This window comes from Lissotriton vulgaris, chromosome 8, assembly GCF_964263255.1.
Source record: "Lissotriton vulgaris chromosome 8, aLisVul1.2, whole genome shotgun sequence".
In the NCBI taxonomy this organism is placed as follows: Eukaryota; Metazoa; Chordata; class Amphibia; order Caudata; family Salamandridae; genus Lissotriton; species Lissotriton vulgaris.
The window spans coordinates 770,337,503-770,364,834 of record NC_141696.1 but is presented as its reverse complement, the minus strand read 5'-3'; the positions used below and the strand labels follow the sequence as shown (position 1 = coordinate 770,364,834).

The 27,332-nt window shown below is 43.6% G+C and overlaps 1 protein-coding gene across 3 annotated transcripts in view; it reads left to right on the top strand.

The window, feature by feature from the left end:
* PNPLA4 (patatin like domain 4, phospholipase and triacylglycerol lipase) overlaps positions 1-27,332 on the top strand; it is a 274,934-nt gene that overhangs the window by 224,004 nt on the left and 23,598 nt on the right. The window lies entirely within an intron of this gene.

The window sequence follows — 27,332 nt, the reverse complement described above, 5'->3', positions numbered from 1 at the left end:
ATTTTGTAAGTGAAGTTTCAGTTGACTGGCCACTAATTTAAAATCACCTCACAGAGGTGAGAAATTAGTGTCAAACAGTGTGTTTTAAACATTTTAGAGATGAGGCAAAGGTGAAAATGAAATGCCATTTTCCATTGGAAGTTGGGAAGGTTCCACAATTAATTTCATGGTAAGATTGTTACAAAAGTTGAATAGTTCAATTATATTAGATCAAAAACACCAATCAAACTACTTGTGCTTGAAACAGGCTCTGACATTGGCATACACCCCTCATAGTTACAGGCAGGTTTTGCCAAAAGTGTTGTATAGAAGGAGACCTTCATTAGAAATCGACCAGCAAGACAGGTAGGTATGGTAAAGTCCCACAAAGATGTGCATTCAAAGTTGGTTGCCTCATCTTTATGGCCTTGCATGGTGATAGCCCAAAATTCATATCCAGAATTGTTCAGAAATACTCCTCCTTTGGACATCAGAACCTGCACCGAATTCCCTAGATTCCGTAGTCTTCTTAAGACTTGGCTATTTCCCCAAGCCTATAGCTAGATTCTGCAGGCAACTAAATATATGGAGCTCCAGCGTTACTTCAAGTCAGCGCCAAGAAACCAATCGGTGTATGTGCGCTTTATTAGATACTTTAACATAACATAACAAAGTATAGATGGTTGTGCAAGCCTGGGATGGGTCCATTTGAGGCCTCTGGCCTGACTAAGGATACTAGTTGCAGCATTGCCTAATGCCCTGAGTGGTGATTTCACAGTTTGCAACTAGGAACATATTCTGTGATAATATCTCTGTTTGATGCTTCTTCCATGGTATCTCCATGGTATCTCCCATTTGGATGGTGCAGAGTCCTCCACCTCCAGAATTATGGGCATTTTATACTTTTTCAGGTGCAGTAGACTTCTTGCTTAGAGTCCTGAAGGTGCCACCCTCTATGTGGCTGATAATGCTTTGATGAGCATGGGCATTTCTAGTTGGTGAAAGTAGAACACATTTACGCTTGCCATGTGTACTAGAAATGGGAATTATTGTATTGCAGGGGGATTGTTATGCATTACTACAGGTGCAGATAAAAGTCAAGCATCATGTTATGAAGCATTTAGGAGACTGCCATAATTAAATGTACATTACAAACTCAAATCACTTCCTTAATAGATCTTTAACTTCTTAGCCAGTAAGTTGTACTTTCCAGTGACTACACCTGCAAATATACACATGGCTGATATGTATTAAAAGAGAAAGCATCAGCACTTCTTATCGAGAGCATATAGTAACAGTTAGCAAATGGGTTCTATTGTTAAGTAATTTGCAAAAAGCAACTTGGATCAAGTAAAAACGATTAGACCTTATTAGGAGTTTAAAGACCACTATTCAAAGTGATTTTTGGATCTTCCCCAAGATCCCTCTTAGAACCTAATGTGCACAATTATGCTTTAGAATTACATTGGGCCAATTGATTTGGCCAAAATAAGCCAAACATTCTACTTAAAACTTCCACTCACCATTAATCTGCAGGCACCTAGATCTAATTTTGCTCATTTAGGCTCTCTCTTACTTTCTCTATTCACACCCAATCTCTGCTCTCGCTTTTTCTCTCAAACGTTTCCTCACTATCAATTTCTGTTTACTGCTGTATCTATCTTCCCATTCCAGTCTCTCCTGGTCTAATGCAATTTCTATTTACTCTGCTTTCTCAAAATCTCTCTTTTTTTGGAACCTCTTGTCTCTAGCTTTCCTTTTATCTCCTTTGTACTTCTCAATATTTTGTATTCTCTCTCTAGCACTCTTCTACATAGTCTATGTATGACAACTGAAACGTTCTCTTGGCTGTGTATGGCCATGAGCAGCACCTGCCACATTTCTTTGACTACAATGCTTTTTGCTGCTCCCCAGTCCCTGAAGCTTACGATCCTGGGGTCCTCTTGGAACTGAAGAAGTCCCATTCGATCAGGGAACAAAGAAGTTAGTGCAATGTGACCTTCATATCCCTGCAGCTTGTTGTCAATTCTTGTTAGACAGGACATCAGACTGCATTGATTGGGTGGGTTTTAACTGCTTTAGGGCAGTTGACGACCCATTGACATCCACCATACTACTTTCACAGTGTGGTGGACTTTAGTGGGTCATCCACAGTACTGGAAAGGAAAATGTGTCAGGTAAACACAAGAAACGTTTTCTTTTCCACAGTCAAAGTCGGCATGCAAGGTAAATGCTTCCCAGGAGTCCCAAGGTTGATTTTTTTATTTTGCTGTTTTGTGCAGCATACTGCGCATACTGACATTACATAGTGGCACTAATAAAGCAGATCACACTAATGGATTCTGTATGAATCCACAAATGTCCTACCACACAGCGTTCCTACACTTCTCCCGCTAACAGTAGTACCCCGCTTATGTGACTGACCTTTCGCCCATGAAAGAAAAAGCTCCCTAAGACAAAAGGAAAGATCTAGATTTTGCCTTGCTAATTGATTAAATCTGGCAATGTGGGTAGCTGTGGTATTTAGGCCAGGGCTCAGTCTGCACTGAGGGAAACCTGCCAGGCCCAGACATTTCTGAAAACAAGGCAATTAGTGAAGTCTGGAGGTGGTGTAGTTTGCGTGGATCCCAAAACCTTTTCTTAACCATAGTGCCCTTCAAACACCAAACTTTGCCTAAATCGCAGATTTTCCTCATATTTCTCTGAAGGAAAATACCAGAATCTGCGAGGATCCATAACATTCCTGCCATCCAGTGTTCCCACACTTCTTCCAATAAAACCACAACCACAAATGTTCACCAAATAATATTAATTTAGTAAATTAATTACATAAGACCTCATAACAGCAGTGCATTTGCTATAATCATGCATTAGATAGATGAATACTCAGTGTGTTGACCCTGGCAGGGTTCCCTAGATATTAAAACATTTTTAAAAGATAGCCTATTATTGAATCCCTTTGTGACATGGCAGGATATATCAGGTAATTTCAGCTTCACACTACTACTAGTTAGTGTATTTTCATTCCTCTGCAGCAAGCACATTAACACACAAACTATCTGACTTCTGCAAACAAAATAACAGTCTGTAGAGCAGATACCATATCTCACCAGGTTATATTTCACAATAGGCTGGAGCAATGTCAATACAATATAAATCGTACTTGACTTGTGATAACTCTGCCCTAGCACAACAGGCTAATCAAATCACTGTCCCCATATTGGAATCAGGAGTTTCCTGATTAAAGATTGCTTCTGGATTACTGGTAAGTTTGGGTAGTGGCAAGCACTTATATAACAGCAATAGGAAATGTCATGAAAGTTACTGACTTAAGAACAACATGACACAATGTCCTGTACAGATGTGCAATCCCTTCATACAGCAAATTCTTTATTTGACATAGCATATGTGAAAGGTGAAAAGAGAGTTCAGCTAATCCCAATTTTTCAGATAGACTTTATTTGGTTCAATTGTAACCATAAAAGCACAAACAAAATAAATTCAGTTAATAAATACAAATTACAAAAACACTAAAATACTACATTCTATAAAAGTGAGTAAAATAAGTAAATGGTGCACAAATGGTCCAACAACAGGAAAGGAACATAGTCACACAGCAGCTCACATGATATAAAAGGGACGGCTGCAATTACACTATAACTCAGACATGGAGTCTCTTGCTCTTGTGGCAGCTCTAAGAAAACATCACACATTAAATATAACATTGATATCAGATAAAAGTTTCATAAATAATGGGGCTGGGCATGCTTGTTTAAAATTCAAAATTCCCAATAGAGGTTTAATATATATATTCCTCAAGCCTGTAAAATATCAGTCGGACAGAATAAAATGAAGGGTATCCTTAGGAAATTTTAAGTTGCAGCCACAGGGACCTCCAGTGTCCAGGCGGCTCCAGCCCTTTGGAACTGCCAGAAGATGGTGTATCATATTAAGTATAAATCTGGCCTATATGAATCTTTCCTTGTCATTCTCCAGGTTGCATAAGTATGGCTCCAACCCAGGTACAGTTTTAAGGAGCAGGAAGCCTCTAACCATAGGGTTCAAGATCTCCACGTGCTCCCTGCTAAGTGCCGTTTGTTGAAAGAAAGTGTGTTTGGCACCTGTTATCTCAGCAAGACTCATGGACCCAGAAATCAGTACTCCCTCCCCGGGTTTCTCAGAACTTCTTTAATGTATGCAATCCATGGGATCTTCGTAGCATGCACCATTGACAGGCAGTCTCTCAAGATCAGCTTATTTATCTGTAATTTGCTGCCTGACCATATTTTAATCCAACAAATTAATACTTGAGGAGGGTAGGACCACAAGCACTGGCTAATCCCTGAATGGCAGCTGATGTCTTTAACAGCTCCAGTAATTTTTGATTCCATCAGTGGTTTCAGTTTATTCTGGTGGTTAAACAATAACCCCAGATACGGAAATGTTGAAACATTAGTTAGTATATGAGATCCCACCTTGAATATTTTCAAACAGGTATTTCTGGGGCCCGCAACTATCACATGTGTTTTTCGAAAATTGACTGCCAAATCCAGAGTCACCATAAAATTAACAAACTTATCCACCGAGAGTTGTAGCCCCAGTGCAGTCCTTGCCATCAGTAACGCGTCGTCTGCACAAAGTAATGCACGTAGTGGCCTGCACACTCGGCTCCCACCGAAAGAAGAGCCTGTTTCAAACCATTTATGTGTAAAATAAGCAGAAAGGGGGCAAGGATGCAACCTTGTTTCACCCCTCTGTCTATGCCAAATGCTCGTGTGCAGGCCCCCCTGAGAACATCTGACCGAGGCTGAGGTTGAGGCATGTAAGTCACGCAACAGTTGCACAATGTCAGGATCTATCCCCAATGTAAGTACCAGAGTCCACAGTTTTACCTGGTTGACCCTGTTGAATGCAGACGGTAAGTCCATAAAGGCAAGATGGATAGCTTCAGGCCTGGCCACAGTTTACTTATTAATAGTCAGATATAGATTGGGGCCTGCCAATTAATTTCTTGGCCTCTCAGCTGCCACAGCAAAACAATTCCATAATGGCTGTTCAAAGCTGCCACTGTACTGGAAAATCATAAACTGTGTGTCTGTGTCTCTCACACCTCATCATCCACCACTCTGTTACACGTTGCATCCCATTACATTATAACCGCACATCGGTGGTCACCACGCACAACATAGAAATACTTGCCACATTGGTTCACAAAACAAAGACAACACCCTTCTAACAACACACCACCCTATATGGTGTAGCTTGCTGCCCATGTAGGCAAGATCTTCAGTGCCACACATAGGGTTAGATTTGTTTTGATCCTACTAAAATCTTTGTTTTGATAACACCTCAGAATTATAAAACAAAATGTACTTCATTTGTGCTTCCATAACTGCTGGTGTATGTTGAAATATGTGTACCGTTCATTTACTAGTATTTTTAATTTTTGAGAATTAGAAGCAAATTGACATCTTACAGTATCTCTGTTAACTCTCCCTGTACACAAGGACACTGTTGATATTCTGTGGCCAGGGACCTATGCTATTTTATAGCTGCTTCGTTTTCAACATAACTATCATTTTTTTTGCATTTGCTAGATAATCCATCATCTGCTCCATATTCTGCAGATTTTAACAAAAAAACACATTTTATTTTCAGCTGAAACAGATTAAAATGTACTAAAAATGGTGCAACACATGCTTCCGTGCAGTGAAAGGTCCTTCACAACGTTGAATGGCCACCTTTCAGTTACTTACAGCTGTTTTGAGATGTGAAACTGGTACTAATGAAGTGAAACCTTTGCTGAGACAGTGCTAAAGTGTAAAAATGACAAAATAATGAAGTGATAATCAACACTACAGACTTTTAGGGCCATATCACATAAAGCAAACACTAGGACGTTGAGTTATGACTGAGGGTCAGATTTAGTGGAATGTAATGCAACGCAGCAAGACAACTTGATGTGCGCATGATAGGGTGAGAGCAGGAATGCTCCTAATCTACTAATATATGATGCAGTCCTGATCCCTGCCTTTGCCGACACACTGTGTGCTGCCTAGCCCCAATGCATGCGCCCAAACACCATGTTGCAGGCGTGCCTGCATTACAGGCATGATTGTTTTTGTGCAGGAAGGGGCATTTTACTGTTTCTATGTGTGTTGCAGAATGCAATACAAACAGAAGGAGGAAATAACGAGAGGAAAAGAAGATATTTCTTCTTGTTATGCCTCTGTTGGGAAGATGTACCATTTTGACACAATCCCCGGTTCACTACCCTTAGTACATCTGGGATTGTGTCAAAATCCATGGGGGATGCATCCGAACACCCATCCTCAACTCATTGAACATCTGCCTAATGCAGTGTAACGCTTCGCAGAAATTTGCACTATCTTGTGTTACTCTTGATTTACTAAGCCATGCAGAGCTATGCAAGGTGTCTTTGCATGGCTTAGTAAATCTTACTTAAGCCCTTGTGTTACTTTGTGACACTTGCATGACGCAAGGGCTTCAGAAATGTGACCCTAAGTCTGTGCACAGTTTTGGACTAACTGGTGTCTTAAATGGTTGAAGAGGTGCGACAGCACTATTTTACCATCTAAGTAGTTGTTTGTTATAGGGACTTTTAAGGCATTTGCTACTTTTGGCTTGAAATATAGCAGCATTTTTTGACATATCTCAAGTAAACAACTGAATATAACAAAATACAATTTACATATCAATGTAAGACACAATTAAAACATGACATGGCATACCTCATCAAAGCAGTAAAAATAGAATGCAACGCCACAACCCCAGTACAACACAACAAAGTTGCATTGCAGTAATGCTGCACACAAACATAGCAGCACAGAAAATATAACAGAACATATCACCCACCCATAACAAATGTCACACAACAAATGTGCACAAATATTCTTGTCACAATTGCCATCTCCAGAATCCTGTTTTCATAATACAGCGGTAAAATGTGATTGCAACAAGCACTACCTTAACATACTACTCTAAACATGAAGTAGCACAGCCAAAAATGTCTTGTTTCTAGCCCCTGGCCATTAAAACTGAAGCAGGGGAGAGTGTAGAAGTAAACTGTGCTTGACCCCATGTTCAAAGCGAATGAAATGGGAATAATAGAGTAATACTGTTTCCCTGACCATTCCGCTAGCAATGCACCACCTCATATAGCATAACATAACATAACATAACATGAGTATTTGTAAAGCGCACGTTCACCACTACGGGCCTCTTGGCGCTGAAATAACAGATGTTTGTTGTTACCCAACTCAATGGTACTCATTTTATCGACCCCAAATGGATGAAAGGCTGAGTGGACCCGCCGGGATTTGAACCTGTGACCATGAGGTCGAACACAGGCCCCTGCAGTAGACGCATTAGTCCACTGAGCCACCAGACCCGGCCTAGCAAGAGTCCTACGGACTGCTAAACCTTTTGAATCTTTAAGAATGCATAATTTTCCAGTGTTCTTAACATTGTAACGAACTCATGTGACTGCCTTCTTCATGGCTAAGTGTGATGGTTATATGTGCTGACCTACCTGTAGATACAGCACTCTGATTCTCTCTGTAATGAAGACTGCACACACCAGATTTGTCGCAGCTACCGCCACAATCCATTACCCATTTCAATGAATTAAAACCTTGGGAGTTATTTGAAAACTTATCTCACTATAGTTTCAGGCCTCAGCTCCCCATAAACAAAAGTATGTGTCTGCTCACTCCCAATTGAGGACTATATTCCGTTTGGATTGAAGCCTGTACAATGCATTTGTGTGCACATATTGATTCTAGGGTTTGACACCAATTTTGTCCCACTGAAGTCAATTATAGCAACATAAAAAGATGACGGACAGAATGATGAACAATGTCAAACATTCACCTTCAGCCACAAATCTGGGTTTAAAACATCGTTTTTTTGCTCACCATGCTCTCCCAGTTTAGACCCAGCCATATCAAATCAGTCATGACCCTGCTCCCCATGAGAGCAGCCCTGCCGGAACTGCCAGGCAAGGTCATTCCTGGACCGGAAAACAAGGGTCCAGGTACTGGTTGAAGGGAATCACCCCTTATCTACCAGGCTAGCTTGGATCCAGTGGCATAGTGAGCATGGGACCCATGTCTGGGCATACCCTTCCCACTTAGGGCAACTATAGCAACACAAAAAATTAAGGATGGAATGCTGAGCATTGTCATACAATCACCCCCAGTCACAGATCTGGGTTAAATCCATAGTTTTTTTGCTCACCACACCACCCCAGTTTGGACCCAGCCATATGCAAATAAGTTGTGACCCTAATCACCATGTGAACAGTCCAGCTGAACTGCCAGGTCAGGTCCTCCCTGGACCAGAAAACAAGCATCCTGGGACTGGTTACGAGGTATTACCCCTCATCAGCTAGGCTGAAGACCGGAAGCAATCACAATATATCTGAAGCCATGCTTTATCCTGGTAAACTAAACACAAAGGAGCTCTATTTCCCTGGTTTTGATTGCAAATCTACCAAATAAGCCATATGACTTGTGAGTCCAACAGAGCCCAAATATCAGTCCCCTTAAAGCATTAGGAAGTGCGCTTTACCTGCAGTGAAGAGATGGCGCTCTCCTCAGTGGCGGTTCGTCCATTGGGGTCGTTGGGGCGTTGCCCCACTAGCCATGTACGACCGTCACTGCATACATACGATTACCGAGTCATGATGATGCATTTGCCTTGAGGTCGCCGTCGGTCGGAGTCACTAACTATAGTGACGTCATCGCGGAAGGGTGTGGGGGGCGGGCCTGCCCTGCGGTAGTGAGTGGCAGCCGGCAGGCTGGGCTAGCAGATAGCAGGCAGCAGCGTGGCAGGGAGGGCAGGGGGCAGCAGAAGTGTGTGCGCATTTAGGACAAGTCATTTTTATGACTTGCCCACGCATGCGCACCCACGCAGTAGGCCCTTCCCTCCTCCTCCTCTCCTTGCACCCACTCAGGCAGAGACCCGGGGGAGCCGGGTCTCATTATGGGCAGTATTAGCCCTGCTCCATGTACTCAGTGATTGGCCGGCGCTGCTTCCCTTGCGTTGCGTAGGGGAGGGAAGCTGCCTGCTGGCTGCAGCAGGAACAAGCGTAGCGGGCCCACCAGAACAGGCCAGAGCGGAGGTGGTAACCTAGCCCTCAGGTACGTGTACTTTTAAAAATTTTAATGCTGGTAAATTTGTATTCTCCACCCGTGGGTCGTGGCCCCCCCCCCCTCCCCCGACCTCTCAAGTATTTATTTCGGCCGCCGCTGTGTAGGTTTTGTAGTTGGCACTGCGTGGGGGACATCTAGGACCTAGGCTAGGTGCAATGTTTCCTGGTGCACGGCTTCACGTGAACGTTGATTTGTGTTGTGCGAGCGCCCCCTCTTATCTCAACAAACCTGCTGGATCACGATTTGTTCAATAGCCAAACTCTTGAAGAACATTCAGAAAATGTATTAATGCACGCCATTTCGAGTTGAGAGATACGGCAGGTAGCACATTTTACTCTCGTAACGCAACTCTATAAATAGCGCCAAGAGGTAATTATGTTTTCAGAGTGCACTCTGCAAAGCCATTAGTGTTTAATCAAATAAATAATCAGCTGTATAGATGAAGATGGTGCCCCGGGAGCATTAATCGTGTAGCAGGTGCTAAAACAGAACGTGCAGCTGAGTTATGTACCATACGTGACCTTTGCTCTATAAAAACTTCTAGGTGTTTGGCACGGTTGAGGCCGGCCTTGTGGCATAAACAACGTGGGCTTTCCTTGTTACACCGATGCAGACTCAGTTGGGTAAGGGTTGATGCTGGGTGCCGATGTCGGGCTGTATATATGGTGACAAAACGCTGCTTAAGTGGCCTCATACTGTACGTGCGTCAGTAGGCCTCCAGCAAGGCACCCTCCATTAGCAGTTAGCGGTCCTTGAAGATCTCACACCTCGTCTAGAAGCGGATTCTCAGAACCAACCCAAGCAGATCTTTGCTAACAGTAATAAAAACCCACTATCAGAGCACCCGGGCATAAGGCACACGGCAGGAAGTCATTCCTCAAAATTGCAGTGCCTTAGTTATCACGCGGTGCCAGCGCTATCTATTGCTTTAAAAAAAAAACAAAAAACAAGCAGGACTGCATTTTGCGTTACAGCCAGCTGTCAACGGCTTGGCCGTTAAAGCTCAGAGTTATGGGCATTGTCACTGGGAATACCCAAATATAGCATTAAGATAAAAAAGGGTGACCAGTCCAGTTTTGCACTGGGCCTTTTAGTGCGCAACAACACATCAATGCATTTTTAGTAACTTTGGAATCGTTTGAGCTAGAAACACATTCTTTATTTAAAGTCTGCAGATTATGCGCCAGATGATGGCTTATGTGGCAAATGTCTGTGCCAATCTATAATTATGCGAAAATCACAGCTGTCTTATTATAAGACCAGTGGCCCTGGTTATGAGCCTATAGGAGAAAGGATATAATGCTAGTTACACCATTGCACTCACTGTGGGAAGAATGTTAAATTTTTAAAAAAGCGCTTTGACGCCTCGTCAGGGTTAGTAATAGCTATATAAATGCAAATACAATACAGAAAAAGTAACATTGAAATGCTGGAGCAGAAGGTCTATACAAACAACTAAGGGCTCTTAAAGCATCCGATAAATGGCGTCTGCTGTGGAAGTCTCCCAGCACCAGGTCTTTTCTCACAAAATAAACCTGCAGCTGGTCTCCCTGCCAAGAGGCATCTAACAGCAGGCCTCTACTGAGAGAACAATCATTTTACGCCCCACCACTTGCAAATGTCACCGTCCGCCACTGGCTCTCCTGCTCACTGCACAAGTGTGTCTGATCACTTTTTGTGATAACATAAAAGTATTCCTTCACACAGCACCGGGGCAAATGTTTCAGCACCCATTACTTTACTACTGGAAAGTTAGGGCTCCTTCCTCTGCATGTGTGAACTGATTGTCGAATCTACTGGACTAGTTGACTAGGAATCTCGTTCTGCTCTCTGCTATCTTTGACTGTTCCAACGTGAAAACAGTATTTGTTTAGCAAATGGAAACACCTCAATTTCATCTATTCCAGGAAATCAGTTTAACATTTTGACCTCATAGTTAGTTACTTGGTGCAGGAAATATGGTTGCTAAGCTATGAGAGAGAGAGAGGGGGGGGGAGAGAGATGCCACAGTCTTGCTTTGAGCTGTAATGAGCTGCTACAAAGCCCAAGCAAGCTGGCCTATAATTAGTAAATAGATTCAGTTTGTTCTGTGGCTCTCACCTTTAGAACCTTCAGAGAAATGTTAGTGGTACATATGCAACAATATCTAAATAGCAATAGAATTAGGAAATATATCATAAAAACTATCCAAACCAAATTATGTATGTATGTATGTATAGGCATTTATATAGCGGACTACTTACCCGTAGGGTCCCAAGGCGCTTCGACCGCTGCGAAACCCTTCCTGGCTTCCCTGAGAGATGGTCCCTTAATGGGTATCTCCAGGGTGAGACCAGGCATCCCCGGCGGTCTGGTGGGGCCGTTAGTGAAGATGAGGCAAGCTAATGCCCAGAGTTGCCGAGTGTGATCGCTGATCAGAGTGGGCACCGAGGGGAGAGAATTATCGAGTCCGCTGACCCTGGTCCAGAAACCTGCCGCGCCGGGAATCGAACCCTGGTCCCGGGCCGTCCTCTGCTCTCGGGTCTGCCGCCTCTAACCAGTGAGCCACACTACTTCACAATTTAGATGACATAAGTAGAATGAATGATGAAAATTGTACACCACTTACATTGGATGCAAGAATAAGTAGTTATTGTATAAACAATCATTCTCAAGAAACAATTTTAAAGACAATATCCCATATCATTATATGGGATTGGTATGCCTGGATATAGCTACCCTCTAGAACTGGTCCATTAAGGAGTTTTAAGTGAAAATCGTTGATCAGTCCCCCTCAAACGATTTACCATCAAAAGATGTAGAGAGGAAAATTCTAATGAGCTGAAGGAATTATATGAACACACCAGAAAGTCAAAATGTGAGTTCTCATGAAGTTGTGGCACTTATGTGAGATTTACTTAAAGCCGGAAATTGGAGACATAATCAAATATGGCTAAAGAGTTATTAACTAGTACGACGGAGGACTGAAGCATGCTTGTAATGGAGCTTTTGGCGTCATTCTATACCACATTGTATCGCCGTCATTAGAATGCTTCAACCCTCGGTTAAAAAAAAATCTAAGTCGCTGATTTGTTTACTCTATTTCTTTCAGGCCATTAACACCTCTGGCCTATATGTAAGTACCAAGCCAAGATATAGTAAGTTTTATATTCTGACATTAATTCCCCTGACCTTATCCTAATTTATCTCTTTGGTTCTTCCGTTTTAACTGTTCTCTTCTGCTTTTAAAACAAAATCAGTCCTGATGATCGTTGCCCCACTGCCTGGCGCAGAGCCAGCAAATGAAAAATATAACAATGCTCTATCATTGTTTTATTTTTTGTTTGCCGGCACTGAGCCAGCTTGTGCCTGGAGGGGCGGGGCATGGGGGGGGAGGAGGAGTGTTTGTGCACTCCCTAAGTATGCATAAATGTTTAAACGGCCATCTCAGGCCGATCAAAACACACATACAAACTTAGGTTTCTCCTGCCTGGCTGCATCCAGCAGCTGGACTGGAGAAACCCCACAGACTCCATGACCCCAGCGGGGCATCTTTCCTGCCTGCTCAGGCTGATTGGGTGAGAGAATGCCCCAGGGCTGCTGGGCCCAGGAAGAGGCCAGCAGGAGCGACGCGACACAGGAGGCGGCCAGCGGCGTCAGGTGCGTTTTTTAAAATATTATTAACCCCCCCCACGCACCGACCTCACCACCCTTTATTAGTAGCTGCCGCCACTGTTGACTTTCTCTCTATGTGTCATTTTCTTCGTATGTTCGTGGTTATGTATGCATTCTGAAATTAGGAGACACATGTCGAAAAGGACTCCTTCTTCTCCGGGCATTTGGAGTCAACCTTACAACGTTTTTTATTTACACCGTTACTTATTGTTTATAATTGTTGTGTGTCATATGTGAGAACCAAGCACTGCTTTACCCCAGTCCTTCTATGCATCAATTTATGAAGCTCTGACTATTAAAACTGATTCACAGGACTGTATATCCGGCATGTCTTTCATTGGAAATAATGTGTTCCTTTTTATAGTCTGTGTCTTATATGGCATTATTTGATCTTTGAAAGTAGTATTTACTAAATGACTTCAGAAACCACTGTTGATACAGATACTGATTGCCCAAGATTCCTTGGGTACACACCTATATTTAATTTACACTAGCTGCCTACATGTTTTACTCCTTCTGCCAAAAAACACAGTTGATGGACAGAATGTAGAACAATGTCATACATTCACCCCAGTACAAGGATCTGGGCCTAAATCCATCGTTTTTTTGCACTCCACACCACCCTGGGTTAGACACTGGCTATATGCAAATCAGCTCTGACCCTGTGCCTCATAGGAACAGTCCAGTTCGAACTACCAAGCCATGTCTTTCCCAGACCGGAATCAAGCATCCAAGGACCGGTTTCTGGCTATCAGCCTTCATCAGCCTGGATAGCTTGACTCCAGTGGTGTGGAGAGCCTGGGACTCACGTCTGAGTATACCCAGCACACTCGGGGTGAAAATTGCAAAAAACACAGTTGATGGACAGAATGTAAAACAATGTCATACATTCACCCCATTACAAGGATCTGGGCCTAAATCCATCATTTTTTTGCACTCCACACCACCCTGGGTTAGACACTGGCTATATGCAAATCAGCTCTGACCCTGTGCCTCATGGGAACAGTCCAGTCCGAACTACCAAGCCATGTCTTTCCCAGACCGGAATCAAGCATCCAAGGACCGGTTTCTGGCTATCAGCCTTCATCAGCCTGGATAGCTTGACTCCAGTGGTGTGGAGAGCCTGGGACTCACGTCTGAGTATACCCAGCACACTCGGGGTGAAAATTGCAAAAAAACACAGTTGATGGACAGAATGTAGAACAATGTCATACATTCACCCCAGTACAAGGATCTGGGCCTAAATCCATCGTTTTTTTGGGTTTTTTTGCACTCCACACCACCCTGGGTTAGACACTGGCTATATGCAAATCAGCTCTGACCCTGTGCCTCATGGGAACAGTCCAGTCCGAACTACCAAGCCATGTCTTTCCCAGACCGGAATCAAGCATCCAAGGACCGGTTTCTGGCTATCAGCCTTCATCAGCCTGGATAGCTTGACTCCAGTGGTGTGGAGAGCCTGGGACTCACGTCTGAGTATACCCAGCACAATCGGGTGAAAATTGCAAGCCAAGCTATCCAGGCTGATGAAGGCAGATAGCCAGAAACCGGTCCTTGGATGCTTGATTCCGGTCTGGGAAAACATGGCTTGGTAGTTCGGACTGGACTGTTCCCATGAGGCACAGGGTCAGAGCTGATTTGCATATAGCCAGTGTCTAACCCAGGGTGGTGTGGAGTGCAAAAAAACGATGGATTTAGGCCCAGATCCTTGTACTGGGGTGAATGTATGACATTGTTCTACATTCTGTCTATCAACTGTGTTTTTTGCAATTTTCACCCCGAGTGTGCTGGGTATACTCAGACGTGAGTCCCAGGCTCTCCACACCACTGGAGTCAAGCTATCCAGGCTGATGAAGGCTGATAGCCAGAAACCGGTCCTTGGATGCTTGATTCCGGTCTGGGAAAGACATGGCTTGGTGGTTCGGACTGGACTGTTCCCATGAGGCACAGGGTCAGAGCAGATTTGCATATAGCCAGTGTCTAACCCAGGGTGGTGTGGAGTGCAAACAAACGATGGATTTAGGCCCAGATCCTTGTACTGGGGTGAATGTATGACATTGTTCTACATTCTGTCCATCAACTGTGTTTTTTGCAATTTTCACCCCGAGTGTGCTGGGTATACTCAGACGTGAGTCCCAGGCTCTCCACACCACTGGAGTCAAGCTATCCAGACTGATGAAGGCTAATAGCCAGAAACCGGTCCTTGGATGCTTGATTCCGGTCTGGGAAAGACATGGCTTGGTAGTTCGGACTGGACTGTTCCCATGAGGCACAGGGTCAGAGCTGATTTGCATATAGCCAGTGTCTAACCCAGGGTGGTGTGGAGTGCAAAAAAACGATGGATTTAGGCCCAGATCCTTGTACTGGGGTGAATGTATGACATTGTTCTACATTCTGTCCATCAACTGTGTTTTTTGCAATTTTCACCCGAGTGTGCTGGGTATACTCAGACGTGAGTCCCAGGCTCTCCACACCACTGGAGTCAAGCTATCCAGGCTGATGAAGGCTGATAGCCAGAAACCGGTCCTTGGATGCTTGATTCCGGTCTGGGAAAGACATGGCTTGGTAGTTCGGACTGGACTGTTCCCATGAGGCACAGGGTCAGAGCTGATTTGCATATAGCCAGTGTCTAACCCAGGGTGGTGTGGAGTGCAAAAAAACGATGGATTTAGGCCCAGATCCTTGTACTGGGGTGAATGTATGACATTGTTCTACATTCTGTCCATCAACTGTGTTTTTTGCAATTTTCACCCCAAGTGTGCTGGGTATACTCAGACGTGAGTCCCAGGCTCTCCACACCACTGGAGTCAAGCTATCCAGGCTGATGAAGGCTGATAGCCAGAAACCGGTCCTTGGATGCTTGATTCCGGTCTGGGAAAGACATGGCTTGGTAGTTCGGACTGGACTGTTCCAATGAGGCACAGGGTCAGAGCTGATTTGCATATAGCCAGTGTCTAACCCAGGGTGGTGTGGAGGGCAAACAAACGATGGATTTAGTCCCAGATCCTTGTACTGGGGTGAATGTATGACATTGTTCTACATTCTGTCCATCAACTGTGTTTTTTGCAATTTTCACCCCGAGTGTGCTGGGTATACTCAGATGTGAGTCCCAGGCTCTCCACACCACTGGAGTCAAGCTATCCAGGCTGATGAAGGCTGATAGCCAGAAACCGGTCCTTGGATGCTTGATTCCGGTCTGGGAAAGACATGGCTTGGTAGTTCGGACTGGACTGTTCCCATGAGGCACAGGGTCAGAGCTGATTTGCATATAGCCAGTGTCTAACCCAGGGTGGTGTGGAGTGCAAAAAAACGATGGATTTAGGCCCAGATCCTTGTACTGGGGTGAATGTATGACATTGTTCTACATTCTGTCCATCAACTGTGTTTTTTGCAATTTTTACCCCGAGTGTGCTGGGTATACTCAGACGTGAGTCCCAGGCTCTCCACACCACTGGAGTCAAGCTATCCAGGCTGATGAAGGCTAATAGCCAGAAACCGGTCCTTGGATGCTTGATTCCGGTCTGGGAAAGACATGGCTTGGTAGTTCGGACTGGACTGTTCCCATGAGGCACAGGGTCAGAGCTGATTTGCATATAGCCAGTGTCTAACCCAGGGTGGTGTGGAGTGCAAAAAAACGATGGATTTAGGCCCAGATCCTTGTATTGGGGTGAATGTATGACATTGTTCTACATTCTGTCCATCAACTGTGTTTTTTGCAATTTTTACTCCTTCTGCCCCCAAGCTAGACTACCTATTATGCAGATCATCCAGGTAGATCCCTGACTCTTTCACTTGTCTACTTCCCTGTGCCAAAACAACTAATAAGAGGTGGTTAGTCAGTATTGAAAGAACGGAGAAGTGCTGAATGCTACTAAGGTGCAGGGACCCAATTCAAATAGTTTGCCCACCACCTGGCTAGAATGTAGAGTCCATCGGCCCACCCTTATTGGCGGAAGTTCGGCATCTGGAGCTCAAGGAGAACTAGATCTAGGACCACTGTGTTGAGGCAGCTTGATCTACTGGGTACCTGTTTCACGCTCCTAAAGGCTCTTGCCAAGGTGGATGTATCAAACCATGTGAACTCAAGTCAATAGCACTTTATTTCGATTAATAAAAATCATAAAAGCGATCACACAAATATATTACACACAGTAATGATAAAAAATACATAAAAAGATGTAATCATACATAGTATACAGTATTATACATGATAAAAGACATAAAATCAAGTGTTGGTGATGCGGTCATCCACAGGTAAAAAATCTCACAATTCATTAGCAGAGGGATATAATCTGTACATTGAAAAAGGGGTGTAATCAGATCTCCAATTGCATAAGGGCATACCTCCTATTCTTATTACGAACAGCAGCCACCAGGAAGCTGGCAACCCCAAACATCACCCTCGGTGTACTTAACATTTGTAAGAACATCAGTGCTGGTTTAACCTGGGTGAATCCCGCTTCTCTAAGTATAGGCAGTAGATGTTGCTTCCTGATATCCGAAAAGTGCTGGCAAAACATGATAAAGTGCAAGAGGCTTTGGGGTGAGACACTATAACAGCTACAAGGAGGTGTAAGGTCTGGTTTCCCCCACACACATGAGATACCCAAAGTATATTGAACAATGCTCAGTCTAAAGCTGATCAGGAGATGTCTATGCTGTGGGATGGAAACAATTCTGAGGTATGGTTCTATTTGTGAAGTAGTTTTCAGAACATAATTTGCTCTCACAAGGGGTTTACACATTTCCAGCTGTTCTCGTTCTAGCTCTACCATCCTCATAAAGTTTGTCTTCACCCACTTCAAATCATTTTTATGCAACAAGTGCGGGGAATGAAAAAGCTCTGGTCGTCCCAGTTTGGCAAAGACATCTCTTATATAGCATAGCCAGGGTATTTTATTTGCTTTATCAAGTGCCATTACGTCTTTTAGGATGGCATGGTTCAGTGAGATCTCCTTGTTGGTCCAAGTTTTAACCCAACACGCTATAGGGGCTAAGTGAATAAGGTCGGAAATGAAGCTCAGTCCCAACTCGGTATGAATAGTATAGACAGGCGTTGATTGGGGAACTGCTAAGAGATTCCTTAAAAACTTATTCTCTATGTTTTGCAGTTTTTCCTGTTGCAAATATCCCCATAATGAAGCCCCATACAGTGCAATAGATATACATTTTGATTTATAGATGGATAAGAGTGCCTCCATAGGCCTGGATCCTAACCGCTTAACAAAGTCCATTAAAGCAGATGACGATCTGGCAACCGCAAGGCATTTAGCATTAATTTGAGGGGCCCAGCTTCCCTTTAGATCAAAGATTACACCAAGGTACGTAAATACAGGGACAATTGACAAGGCAACACCATTACAAGAGAAAGACTGTATTCTATATGTTTTTGGGCGCTTTCCTACCACCATGACGTGGGACTTTTTACTGTTCACACTCAGATCTAACGATTCCATGAAGCCACCAAAGGAGTCTAAAAGTCTCTGCAGCCCCATTCCTGTACGTGCCAACAATACCTCGTCATCGGCATAGAGCAGGACCGGGACTGCAGAGTTTCTCACAAGCGGAATGTCCTGAGTGGCTTTTATCAAATGTTTGTCAATGGAATTTATATAAAGTGTGAAAAGTAGAGGGGCCAAGATGCACCCTTGCCTTACACCCCGCTTAGAGTCAAAATAGCGGGTGCATCCTCCTTCCCTGTTAACACGAATGTTGGCCTTCAGTCCTTGGTGGAGAGTATCCAAAAAATTCACTAAACAAGGGTCAATTCCCAAGTTTTTCAGAATTTCCCACAGTTTCCCCCTATTAACCAGATCGAAGGCTGATGATAAGTCCATAAACCCCATGTAGAGCATGCCTTCTTTCGCCTGGGTATACTTGCTAATGAGCATTTGCAAGTTGAGGCATTGATCTAATGTACCTCTTTTAGCACGGAAACCATATTGAAGGTTAGAGAGAACCCCTCCGTCTTTCAGACAATCCTCCAGTTTTGAAAGAATCACTCTGCCCAAGATTTTGACGGCAGAGTCGATTAAGGAGATTGGTCTGTAGCAGGAGGGGTCACATCTCGAGCCTTCTTTAAACACCGGTATTATGGTTAATGTAGACCATGAAGGGGGAAAACCGTTGGTACTAGCTGAGTTAAAAACATTAGTGAGCACCTTAGCCCATAAGGTTGGTTCTGTCCTGTAAAGGTCAGCTGGCACCCCATCTGGGCCTGGGGCTTTGTTTTTGGATGTATCCACAATTGCCTTTTCAACATCAGCCACTTCAAAGTGTAACATTCGGGGACTATTAATAGATGTAAATTCAGTGGGCGAGAGTGTATCCGTGGCCTCATTGTCATAGATCTTACTGAAGTGTGCAACCCACAAATCATCTGCAATCACACAGTCTAATACAGCATTCTCTGTACAGGAAAAATACGGGTGGTTAATTATGCCCCAGAATTTACTACTATCCTTCAGTGTATCTGTTGAACTAAGGTCATGCCAAGCTGTGGTTTTAATGTCCTTCTTTCTAGAAGCTATGGCTTGCTTATAGGCGCTCCTCAGACTAACTACTGCCTCCCTGTTCCTTGGTTTCTGTTTCAGGGCATGCAGTAAAGCCTTATGAGCTTTAGAGCAATTACCATCAAACCATCGTGGGTGGTTGGATGCTAAGGATTTAGTTTTAGTTTTTAGGCCCTCATTGATCTTATTACAAATAGATACGAAAGAATCAATAATGTTGGTACCATCGGCCGCTTCATCAAGGCAGACTGTAAAGTCTGTCTCTGCTTTGGAAAGTAAATCCAGCATAAATGAGTCAGGGACTACTTTCGCCCAGTTAAGTCTTCTGGATTGATCTTTGAGTTTCAGGGTGTCTTTAGTTATGCCACCGGCATTGCGTCTAATAGTTATATCTCCTAGATCTATCACCATGACAAGGGGGTTATGATCACTGTATACAGAATCCTCAACTGTATATGAGGTAGCTACAGGGATCAGACCAGCTGAGACAAATATATAGTCTATGACTGTGCCGGATTCCCTCGTTTTAAATGTTACTATTCTCTCTTCGCCCCTAAACCCATCTACCTCAAAGAGGTTAAGACTCGCTAATAGAGCCTCTAGGGCTTCCCCCTGTGGGGTATGTTCAAAATGTACAGCAAGGGATCCAGCAGGGCCCATCTGCTGGTCCGCCAGGCAATCCCATCTACATGGGTGAATATTAAAATCTCCCATCACCACAATTTCGATAGAAGTGCTATGTGAACTTTTATATTCATTTAAAAAACGTTCTAAGGCCATAAAATTAGAGTTGCATACTTCTTTCTCTATGACATTATAAAAGTTGATCAGCAGGATGGTGGTGTGGGTTAGACCCCCCCATTCTACAATCAATATATTATCAGATGCAAACTCCAGTCTATTAAAAGATCCTACCAGGTCCAAAGAGACCAGGAGTAACAAGCCTCCCCTTGGTCGGCCTCTCCGGCCTGGAACTGCCTTCACACAGAAGGAAGAGAAGCCATCTAAACAGAATTCATTATCTAGGTCCCATGTTTCCTGGAAGGCTATTATATCAAGTGAAGTACAGTGCTCAAGTGTGTAAAAAAAAGTTAAAAATGGCTATCTGGACAAAAAATATGTTTAATGGAGATTGTCCAAATGCCATGTTTTAAAATAACCTGATAGTGTGAGAAATATTACTATCTCCTGGCTATGGCTAATGCGGTCGACATGTTTCAGCCGTACTGGTCACCTGACCCGGCTTTCTTCAGGACCTAGATATTAATTATAAGCTACTGCAGGAAAAAGCACATAACTAGTGCTATAGAGAACTATGTGAACTACAAAGAAATAAGTGAAACTGTGGCATTCGCCACCCTACCAGACACGCATTTAAACGTGCTTTCAGGTAAGAGCTACCTCTTCTTTCCCAGCTTTATGTGGGAGAAAAACCTTGTACTTCCCTGTGCCTCCTTCCCCTGTGTGCCTATTTGTCACACCTCCTCCCCCATCACATATGTGGAGCTGGGTCCCAAAACAGAATAAGAGCATCTATCTGATCTCTCACGCAAAATACTAAGATGCTTCCATCCAACGTAGGATCAAAGCATATGCAACACTGCTGATCATGCACTCCTCATTGGTGTAGCATGCTTGCTGAGCGATTATGCACTTAACAGCCAATCAGAGGGTACGTAGTGGGAAACAGCGTTTACAACGCTGCTGTTACCACGCAGTTAGGTAACAAAGTGGTTGTTACTACGCCCGCGTTGTTACCACACGTGGCTGTACATCGCAAGTCGTTTCTACGACTTGCTCTAGGTGGCATGCAACACCACGGAATGTGTTGGATTTTAAATCCAACACATTCCCTGCTGGTGCGCTAACTGGTGTAGGAATAGTAATTTATACTATTCCTAAGTCCAGCGGGCCATTTAGCGCAAGTCGTAGAAACGATTTGCAATGTAAAGCCAGGCGTGGTAACAACTCGGTCGTTGTAACGACCGTGTTGTAACCTACGGCGTGGTAATAGCACTCGTAGTAACCTAACATTTGCGCATAGCAATATATAAATGTTACAGTACAATATAGCGAATAATATATTCATGTGAGATCAAACTGTTGGATCCCAGAAACTTGTTGGTCAATAAGCGCTCCACCATATTAATTACATTTTAATTGGACAATTCAACATGTTGCTCGGATTGGAAACTGTAGATGATGATCTTTGCTTTCCTCAAACCGAGAAGAAGCTACAGAGGAGATAAAGAGGCTATATATTTCTTGTTTTTGTTATTCCAAGAACGAGCCTAACTTCGGGTAGAAGATCCAGATAGGTATACTTCGTAGAAGGTTGGTCCTCTGAGATCGAGTATGATATGTGTCAGAATTAACAAAGGTCCACGTTGTTTTTATGTTTCTGATAACGTCTTGGTTGAGTTAATGAAACTGGCACAAGGTAAGATAAATATTATTCACATTTTGTGATTCTTCAGTTACATTTCTGGTATTCTATCTAATTGATAGAAGGCCCACAAAATGGCCCTTAAAATAAAATTATTTAATTTAGGATTGAAACCATGATCTACCTCTTTAATGAAGCAGTTCCTTCACTCTCATTGAGCAGATATGAAAAAAGCGATAAGCGCTTCTCATTTGAAAGTAAATGTCTGCGGCCTTTCCTAAGAAAATGCTTAGCAGACCTAAATATCCTGGCTATCAACCAAGCTTAAAGCTGGCCATTACCAGTATAATTTGAGTGTAGCCTGGCTTCCGCCTTCTCTCTGAGTCAAATACGAAATCAACCCTAATACACCTCTACTCTTAAGCAGTCTACAACCATGCACCACTACATGTTCCTGAACGACTGGAAGAGAGGGGAGACTGTCTAGATCTGCCCTGGTATGAATTGTACCCTTTCTTCTCAACTGAAGCCCAAAATCACAAATTGGGTTTGCTGTAGTATGCTATACATAAGGTGACATGCACACTGGCCACTCACTCTTGCCTTCTGTTTTGTATTTGTGTGTGTTTCCAAGCACAGATATGAGACAACTTCTTAAGTGCACTAATACATTTATGCCTGTGGTATCCAAATTTACTTTGGACTTGAACTGGACCCAGGATCAGAAGCAAGCCTACCTTACACCTGCATTACATAGCTCATTGGCTGAAAGGCTGCATCCTATGCATGAACAAAGACATAACCATGATCATGTTCGTGTTTTTGGGATAGGCAGAGTTCAAACATTGCCATTTGGCTAGCCTCTGAACCTGAAAATAGTCCAAGTCATCTCAAGGAAGGAACGTTTGAGAGTCCTATTCAAAAGCAATGTTTCATTCATGCAGTTAAGTCAACATTGTAGCAAAGGATGTCACTGCTTGCTGTGAGAAATGTTGTCAAATTAAACACTGAGAGTATTTGACAAGAGCTCCCAAAGAAACTCACTACAGTTTGCAAAGATTACACAATTAAGCAACCAGACTGTATCTGTAACAATGAAAATAGATCTGAAAGTGCCGTGCTGGCTCCTGGTGGACACAAGCAGCACGCCCAAAGCCTTCTGCACAATGTGCATGGCCCATGAGGGAAAAAAGATAGGGACTTACTGGAACTCCTCAGTGGCCATCATTATGAGTTGGCTCTTCATTCTGACTAGGATGATAATGACAGCTAACAGTCCCATTACAATTACGAGATCCATAGGACCCTTCCACATCTTTTTAGTTTATTCTGTTTGTGGTGTTCTGGATGCGTTAGCACCCGCTGGGATTGTAACCTTTTAGGAAGGGTGGAACAGACATGTATTACTTGTTGCAGCACTGTTGTGTAGTATGGATTTTGGGGAGGTTTTCACAGGAGGTAACAGCTGGAGTGAGTGACCATACTCAACACACCTTGCCTTCATTGCTCCTTTGATATTCATTACCAGTTCCTCCAATGTTTGAATAAACTTTTCCTATGAATGTGCTTTGAGTCCTGAACAATCTTTAATCACAGTCAATGATCTGGCAAGGAGCAGGGGTCAGCATTTTTGGCTGCCACTCCGCAGAGACTGCCACTCTATTAGACATTAAAGAGTTATTATATAAGTGAACCTGCAGTACTTTACCCCAATTTGACCTGCTGCCCCATCGAGAACTTCTCTATTAGTCTATCCTATTCGGTCATCTGTATAACATTTGGGTTTCACTTCCTACTCATTCCGACTTCCTGCTTCGCTACAATTCATCCTTTATGAGTGGAGTACAAAATAACATGAGAAGCAGCATTGTGACTTTAGAGTTTTCTGCTTTGCTGTATCGCAAGAGTACTGGTAGAACACCGCTGTGTGCGCAAAGGGAGAATATGATGCCTCCTACCCTCAGAGTTCTACAGTTACAACCAGGATTCTTCCAAGTGTAGGAGCACACGCCCCGGGGGCACTGAAGTAAAGCTAGTCATTCAGATACTGTGAGAAATTAAAGGTGTATCTCAAAATCTTCCTGACCTGGCCCTGCTCACTGGTTTGGCATATTATGCTTACAAACTTCCAAAGTTGGGAATACGACGGTTTAAAATTATCCCTAGCTTTACTTTAATCAACTCCCAGAGAAAAGTACGTTTAGAAACCATTCATCAGTAAAACAATGGTGACTATGTTTATTATTTTCTTTTGTTATGAAATTATCCCAAATTAATCAGTCGCATATATGTTTATTTCAAGGTACTTAAAATATCTAGTATTTGTGCACCTACCTTTTCCGTTCTTCTCCTGGAGGACCACCCATCCAGTAGAATATCTGGTACAAAATGTTCGTAGCATACGAAGAAGTGTTAGAAGGAGATGATTGGTTACCACCAATAAAAAGTACACAGTTTGGACTCTGGCTAAGGAGAGGACTCCAGAACCCAGAATTGATGCTATAGGAGGGGGGTGGAGTCAACTTTTCTATGTAGCACTGACCCTAGCCTCGCTGCATGGGATTGTTTGAACTGTGGCTAAAGTAGGGAGTCCAGGTCCCAGCAGAATGTGCAAACCAGTGCAGACTGAGAAATTGATTCAGCAGGAGTGGTGGAGTGAACATACGCTATATAGGGCAGCCCCTAGCCATGCGCTGCAGGAGTTTGGACTGTGACTAAGGTGTGAACTCCAGGTCTCAGACGTCTACACGAGCCAGTGCACTCTGAGGGGTTGACTTGGCAGGAAGGGGCAGAGTCAACAGGCACTATATAGCCCTATCCCTAACCCCACTGCGCAAAACGCAGGAGCTTCCGTCTTCACCATTCATCGCCCAGTGGAGGCTGGGCTCAGCAACCCCTCTTGGCTGGAGGATAAAACTGCTTTGAGGGTTTGTGGTCACCACCAGCAAAGCAATGGATTCATTAAGAAGGTATCTATCCATGGCCTTTAAGTGTTTATATGGGTGTTCTGCTGGAGTCACCTGACTGATATTGCATGTAAGGCTTAACCTCCTTTTTGTACAATCTGGTCGTAATAGATGCCAATTTGTTTCTTTCGCACCATGGTGGAACAGAAGTTGCTGGGAGCTGTAGATAAAGTGAAACCTTCTACTGTTCCAGTAGGTTTCACATTGGACTCCTTTATGGCCATAGCAGTTGAGGTTATCTCCAGAGAAAATGATCTGGCAGAAAGGCATCTGTCCATGGATCAAAGTGAATAATTGACCATCTCCCCTCCTACCTCACCCTCCCAACCTCTCAGTGCCACAAATAACCAAATTGTTTAGTGGAGGGTGAATTCACTAGGAGGGTTGCTACCGCCAAACAGGATATATCTGACCCTGATTCCTCACACATTAGCGAAGGGGACCCTTCCGTTAAGACGAAACAACAGAGTTAGAGTGTCAGTAATGGCATGGCTGGGCCCCGTAAGCAATTAAATAAAAATAAAACTATGTGCCAAGTTACATCGAACCTTAACCATGCTTGGGCCCTGCGGAAAACAGTGGAGAAATCAAGTAACTTTAATTGGGCCCTGATGCTAGGTAAGCTTAAAACTCAATTCAATATTCGTGTCTCCACCGTGGTGGAGAAAATCGCAAACCTGGAACAAGTAAGGGGGAGGCGGTGGCAGTAAACAATGTCCCTGCCTTAGCAGAACATATGAAGACCCATGTACAGGGATCTGCACTTACTGCAACGACCACCTCGTCTACTGATTCTATCGCTCCTGTTGGCAGAATTCCATCTATTGGGTGCCGGGAACTCTAGCAACAGACCCTAAAAATTAAGAGCTCTGTCCCTGCTATCAAGACAGGAGAGTTGTCCTCAACAGAGAATGCTCACAACCAGCTCCGTCTTCCTTTTCCACCTGACTGTTGCCCCTATTTTGCAGACCTGACAAATGTCCCATGTCTGCCTCCAACTAGGACAAATAATCATAATGATTTGAAAAAGTAAGACTTTCCATTGGCTAACCAACAACTCTGATTTTAGCCTCTCAGAGTATAAAGAGATCCTCCATGTTAGGAGTATCGATTGGATTGATCCCCTAGCCAAACACTATAGGGAGGACTTTGTGGTGATACATTGCAGGAATCAACATCTAGCTGGTTTGTTGATTTCACACAGTGCACAACATGCCCATTGGAACCTCCCTGAACACACCCATTACTATCCTGCCAATGGGCTATTTTTACAGACAACTTTCCTGCTCCCAGACCATTAAGACTGTACCGCCCCCTTGGCATTCTGGACCAATAGCCCACACAAGTATCCTCACCACCAACAGATTTATCCCTTTAACAGGTTTAGAGGACATAGAATGACTGTCCAGTGAGTGACCTTTGCCTGCAGATGTAGTACGTTAAGTCTGAGCTTGCTGCAACCTGGAGTCTTAGCACGTATGGCGATTTACCCCGAGGTTCCACAAATCAAGGACACACAAACTCATCTGATATGTTGGAACATTGATGGTTCAAAAGCAAAGTGGTGGGATCCAAACTGGTGCAATTATATCTCAAAATTTGGCATTGCTTTATCTGTCACCCATTCTTTTGGGGGCAGAGCCTATGGAGGGGGAGGTCTGGTTCCAATGGTCTGAATTTCTAAGCTGTTCAAGGTAATTGCAATTGACCTCAGCCACCCTGGAATCCAAATTTTCTGGACAGTGTTCCCTCATTAATTTCTACAATCCTGTGGCGAAATTGTGCTGTCAAATCCAGGTCTTATTTTATCTTCTGGACATTCTAAGAAACAGGGGTAGTTTCATTTTGAATGAATTGTTTGTGATCATACAGGGGATTTTATGAATTGTATCTGATCATACAGGGGATTTTAATACAAAGATAGGCCACAATGTAGCCTGATGTGATCCATTTATGGCTATTGATAATACTCTGTCTGGCCACAGGGCAGACCAGAGAGACTAGCTTCTGTTGCACAATCTAAAGCTGTTTGACCTCTACAACCTGGCTGAAATTGTGGTTGGCCTCCATGTACAAATACCCACTTTTGTAGGCTGAGGGCAAGGAACTAATATAGATCATATCTTTATCTCTAAGGGTATGACCGAGTGTAGCTGAAGAGGGGGCACAGTGAAAAGCAGGTTTAGTGACCACCCCCACAATGAACTAGCATTTGCCTACCGGATAGTCTCCAACCACTCATGTATAAAGGAGGGACCGACCTAACCCCGAAGGATAATGGTCTGAGGCTATGGTGGCACGTGGTGAATATCACCACCTTGCTGATGACTACTGTAATGGCTAACCTTGATCATTTTCTAATTACTGATTACCCTCAAGTTGGCATAATCGAAGTCTTCAAAGATCTAAATGTTTTCATCAAAAACCTTTTAACAGGCCCAGGGAAAAACTGTAAAACTACCCAGCCAGGCTGGTTTGACAGGGAACGTCAAGCAGCCAATAAATATCTCCACCTTGTCCTTAAATGCAGCCTCAGGGGTAGAACTGCAGTAGCTAAAGCTAGGCATGACTATACAAAGGCTATAAGATAAAGAAAGCATGCCCTTAAGGAGGAAACATGGGAAAGCTTGAAAAGAATCTGCAAAGAAAGGGATACCAA